Below are 5963 nucleotides of genomic sequence, written 5' to 3'. Positions count from 1 at the left end.
GATATAAATCCCAGTAATCTATTTGCCTTATTACGTACGCTTAGGCATTGCTGTCTTGGTTTAAGGTTGCTGCTCACCATAACCCCCAAGTCCTTTTCGCAATCTGTATGGCTAAGTTCTACATCATTTAATTTATAAGTACTAGGGTTATGGACACTCCCAAGCTTCAGAACCTTGCACTTATCTACATTGAACTGCATCTGCCACTTTTCTGACCAAGAATAGAGTTTGTTTAAATCCTCCTGAAGTTCCCTAACATCTACGTTTGAATCAATTATCCTACCTATCTTTGTGTCATCGGCGAATTTGCTCATATCACTAGTAATTCCCTCATCAAGATCATTGATATATATTATAAACAACAACGGGCCCAAGACTGATCCCTGTGGAACGCCACTTGTTACAGATCCCCACTCGGATTTAACCCCATTTATGGACACTCTCTGCTTCCTGTCAGTGAGCCATGACTCGATCCACGAGAGCACTTTTCCCCCAATGCCATGAGCTGCCACTTTCTTTAACAGTCTATGGTGCGGAACTCTATCAAAAGCCTTACTAAAATCTAAGTAAATAATATCAAATTCTTTATTGTGGTCAACAGCCTCAAAAGCTTTACTGAAGAAAGTTAATAAATTAGTTAGACAAGACCGGCCTCTTGTGAATCCATGCTGAGTATCATTAATCAAGCTATGCTTATCGAGATGGCTTCTTATAATCTCAGCTATAATTGACTCTAGTAATTTGCCTACAATTGAGGTCAGGCTTATTGGGCGGTAATTTGACGGTAACGACTTGTCCCCTGTTTTAAAAATAGGAGTTACATTAGCCATCTTCCACATATCAGACACTACACCTGATTGAAGAGATAAATTAAAAATATTAGTTAATGGTTCACAGAGTTCCATTTTGCATTCCTTAAGAACCCTTGAAAAAACCTCATCAGGACCCGGCGACTTATTTTGCTTCAGTCTGTCTATCTGCCTCACAACCATCTCACTAGTGACTGTGATGTTACATAATTTATCTTCTTCTAGCCCACTGTAAAAATTAATTACTGGAATATTGTTAGTGTCTTCCTGTGTAAAAACTGAGAGAAAATAATTATTTAAAATCAAGCACATTTCATTCTCATTGTCAGTAAGGTGCCCATAGTTATTTTTAAGGGGACCTATCTTATCTCTAACTTTTGTTCTATAGACCTGGAAAAAACTTTTTGGGTTAGTTTTAGAATCCCTAGCAACTTTAATTTCATAGTCCCTTTTAGCTTTTCTTATCCCCTTTTTAATGTCCCTCTTAATGTCAATATACTGATTCATAAGATGACCCTCACCTCTTTTGATACGCCTATAAATTCCTTTCTTATGCCCTAGTAGATATTTGAGCCTATTATTCATCCATTTTGGGTCATTTCTATTTGATCTAATTTCTTTATATGGGATAAACGCTCTTTGAGCAGCATGTATAGTGTTCAGAAAACTGTCATATTGATAGCTCTCTTCGTTACTGTCGCAACCCCCAATCCTGAGGTGTCTCCTGGTGTCGCAAAATTTAAAAAAAAAAAAATTATTTTTCTTATGAAATGATAGAGAATCTTTTCCCGATTGTAATGACACCAAAAATAACGAAATTTGATGGAAAACTGACGGAATTATGCTCTCGCGAAGCTAGCGACCTCGGCGATATTTACAAATCAGCAATTTCGCCCACTTTGAGCCCTATTTTCGGCTAATTCTGTTGCTCCAGTCGACCAAACTTAGTTATTTCTTTAGAACTCCACTTTTTCTATCGATCGAGTACAAGAAACTGCCCATTTACCGATTTCAACTACCCAATAATGTGGTCAGAAATTTGCAATTTAGCCAATTTCACGAAAATTTAAAAATATGACAATTTCAAAATAAGGTCCAGAATGAACAATGCAGACATACCTGGCACTAAAATATCATTTTCTTTGTTCATCAGTCATGTCTCCAGGCCCCTCTGATATTACTCTTGCTTTCTATTTTGAATTTTTATTCAAACAAAAAATAGAAGACTTACTATTATGCAGACTACTGCAATACTGTAATAATTGTATAAATAACATCAACCCATTCATGACTGCATATTAGAATGGCTAGTTGGACATTTATTGGACAATGACATCATTTGTTTACTTTTGAACATTGGCAAAAATCAAACATTTCCCCTACTTTGAGCTCCATTTCTAGGTTCTTTTTATAGAAAAATCAATCAAAATCACCTCTATTTCTATAATATGTTTTCCATTCTATCAAATGAGACCAAGAAAACGAGAATACAACCATAAATACTATACGAAAATAGACCACAAAGTCGGCATTTCAATTAAAAAAAAACAATCGGAGTTTTTTTTTTTCTCATTATGCACTGCGTGCTCCAGGATTTTTTTTATATGGTGCACACTGACCACACAGACCCATTCTCTCACATGTGGGCCTACCAGCTTTCTCCTGCTTGATTTGAAGCCGCTAGAATTTATGAGTATACGTATATACGTCAAACACAGTACCTCGTAAGACGTATATATACGGCCGCGACAGTCAAAGGGTTAAGTACTGTACATGATAAGTATACACAGGAAAAGGAAGTACCAAAAGAAAATGAGGCAATATCTCTTAGAACAAGAGTGACAATATTGTAATCATGGGGGAGCGCTAAACACACAGGATTATACAGCGCATGTGAAGGGGGGAAGATTAAAGGTATTCAGGTTCAATTCAGGGAACTGGAGCACAAATCCAATTCCCTCACCAGTGTCAAGGAACCTCCCTTGAGGGGACAAGAGTGACAGACTGCTGGAATGAGATCCAAGAGGATCTAGTGCCACAACCACTGGAAACTAAAATACTGTATGACACTCTACACTAAAGACAGGACATTCTGAGCATAATCTGCTCTTTTAACTACAAATACCTGGTAGGTAATGACACAGAGCAGAATGTGATACCTGGTTACATAAAAGGATATGAGAAATAGTGAAGATTTCTAGTTAAAAGATTTTGAATGTTCTTTCTGCACAAAAGACTTTAATAAGCATTTTTACAAAAACTCAAAGGGTGATAGCTGGAATGAACAAAAACTACTATACCTGTCCTTATGGCATATACCAATTACAACCACACCTCTATACTCTTGTAACAACAAATAGGTCCCATAATTACAATGTTAGGCTGATTTTTCATGGGCAATACAACATTACAACAACAAAGTAATAATCAAAAAATCACTGAAACTTCAAACATCAATTGAAAATACACACACATACCACAATACAGTACTGTAACAACATATTGCACTGTATGAAAAAATAATTACTGTATATACAAAATGCTTGGGAGTCTTATCAAAGAATAAACTGCAAAAGTAAAATTTATTCTGGAGCACTGCCATAAAGTTGTTAACCACCTCCCTCCCTACCCATTCAAAAATATTTTTCTAAATCCATTCACACTACATCCACTCCTCTTCCCTGACCCAAGATTTTTCTTCAGGTTAATTGCCAAATACTTTACAGTTTTACACAATAATGCACTTTAACCCTTTCACTGTCCATCATGCAGAACTACGTCATTGACGCCAGGGTCCCTGACGTAGTTCTACGTCATGTGCTCAGCTTACTCAAGACAAGTTGTGAGCGGTAAATTCTGGGATGTGAGAAAACGGGTCTGTGCAGTTAGTGTGCATCTTATAAAAAAAAAAATCCTATCCCATGCAGCGCATGATGGGGAAAAACAAAACTGTGACAGTGCATGGTTTAAAATAGCAAATTTATGTTTTCTCAAATAGTTTTAAAGGCTTCACTGGCCATTTCTTGTATCACTAAACAGAATGGAAGACATATTACTTAAATAGAGATGACAATGACTGGTTTCAGGACTTGAAGTAGCTTGAAATTGAGCTCAAAGTAGCAGAAATATTCGATTTTTGCTGCTATTCAAGAGGATTGGTAAGGCACCTCCAACAACCCCAGTCTGTTTAACAGGTTTTTAATAGGTCTGATCACTTACTGGGACACTGTAAACCATGACAAATCCTCCCTGGTTATATTTAATTATCTGAGAAATAGAGTAAATTTGTTTTTGTGTAAATAAAGAATTCAAAATGGAAAGCAAGTTTAATATAGAAGAGGCCTAGAGACATGACTAATGAACAGAGGAAATTTTTAGTGCCAGGAATGTCTACATTGTTTATGGACTGCTCTTAAACTGATATTTTTTCATTTTGTGTGAAATCTGCCAAATTGCCAAATTCTGATCACTTTACAGGTTAGATGAATGGGCAGTTTCTTTTGCTCAATCAAGTGAAGGCATCTTGTCAAAATAGCTAAGAATTTGGTAGACTGTAATAATGTAAATGGCTTAAATTAGGACTCAAAGTTGGCAAAATCGCTGGTGCACACATTGCACTGAGAGTGCTAACTTTGTGTCTGCATAATTCCATAAGTTTTCCATCAAATTTCGTACTTTTGGTGTCATTACCTTCAGAGTAAAAATAAATAAATTTATAAATATTTTTTTTTTTCAACAAGTTGGCCATATATATATATATATATATATATATATATATATATATATATATATATATATATATATATATATATATATATATATATATATATATATTGGCAGTTTGGAGGGATATGTTGTGTATCTTTATATGTGTATGCTTCTAAACTGTTGTATTCTGAGCACCTCTGCAAAAACAGTGATAATGTGCGAGTGTGGTGAAAGTGTTGAATGATGATGAAAGTATTTTCTTTTTGGGGATTTTCTTTCTTTTTTTTTGGGGGTCACCCTGCCTCGGTGGGAGATGGCCGACTTGTTGAAAAAAAAAAAATATATATATATATATATAGTATATATATATATATAGTATATATATATATATATATATAGTGTATATATATATATATGTATATATATATTTATTTAATTTATTTATTTTCATAATTTTTGGACACTGAAAGCAAGTTTCATTCTGGGGGTCTGGACAGTGAAAGGGTTAACAAAATTCTCAAAAAAAAAAAAAAATCACAATAACGTGACTTGTCCGAGTCAGACCGAAACCTTGTCATTACTTTACCTCTTCTATGTGTGGGTTATCAGTGGAAATATATATATTCATATATTGCAATGAAGAAAAAGGGATACTGGTACTGAGTATACAATACAATTTAACTAAACTATCACCTGTACAGTATCTCCAGAACTCTTCATTCAGGGAAAGAAATAATTTTAAAAACAAAACTGATACCTACATTTTCCTTTTCCTGTGTTGTGCCAATATATATATATATATATATATATATATATATATATATATATATATATATATATATATATATGTATATATATATATGTATATATATATATATATATATATATATATATATATATATATATATATATATATATATATATATATATATATATATATATATATATATATATATATATATACACAGTGGACCCCCGGTTAACGAACTTTTTTCATTCTAGTAGTATGTTCAGGTGCCAGTACTGACCGAATTTTTTCCCATAAGGAATATTGTGAAGTAGATTAGTCCATTTCAGACCCCCAAACATACACGTACAAACGCACTTACATAAATACACTTACATAATTGGTCGCATTTGGAGGTGATCGTTAAGCGGGGGTCCACTGTATATATATATATATATATATATATATATATATATATATATATATATATATATATATAGTATATATAAATATATATATATATTATATTGGTAATTAAATACTAATAAATAAATAATTTGAGGAATTCTATGTGGTCATGTTTTTTGTTAGAAAATAGGTGTGATCCACATACAAGTTTCAGCAGGTATGCTGCCAGATCTCTGTAGGTCTCAACAATTGTTTTAATAACCATGATTATAATTCAGAATAAAAATTATAATAAATATTTTAAATCTTAC

General features: G+C 33.4%; 1 protein-coding gene across 2 annotated transcripts in view; it reads right to left on the bottom strand.

Moving 5' to 3' along the window:
• Positions 1-5963, bottom strand: part of Trs20 (TRAPP subunit 20) — an 82936-nt gene that overhangs the window by 50259 nt on the left and 26714 nt on the right. The gene's annotated exons all lie outside the window — the stretch shown is intronic.

Source organism: Cherax quadricarinatus, chromosome 47 (genome assembly GCF_038502225.1).
Source record: "Cherax quadricarinatus isolate ZL_2023a chromosome 47, ASM3850222v1, whole genome shotgun sequence".
In the NCBI taxonomy this organism is placed as follows: Eukaryota; Metazoa; Arthropoda; class Malacostraca; order Decapoda; family Parastacidae; genus Cherax; species Cherax quadricarinatus.
Note: the sequence above shows the minus strand (reverse complement) of the source record. Positions and strands in the feature narration are given on the sequence as shown.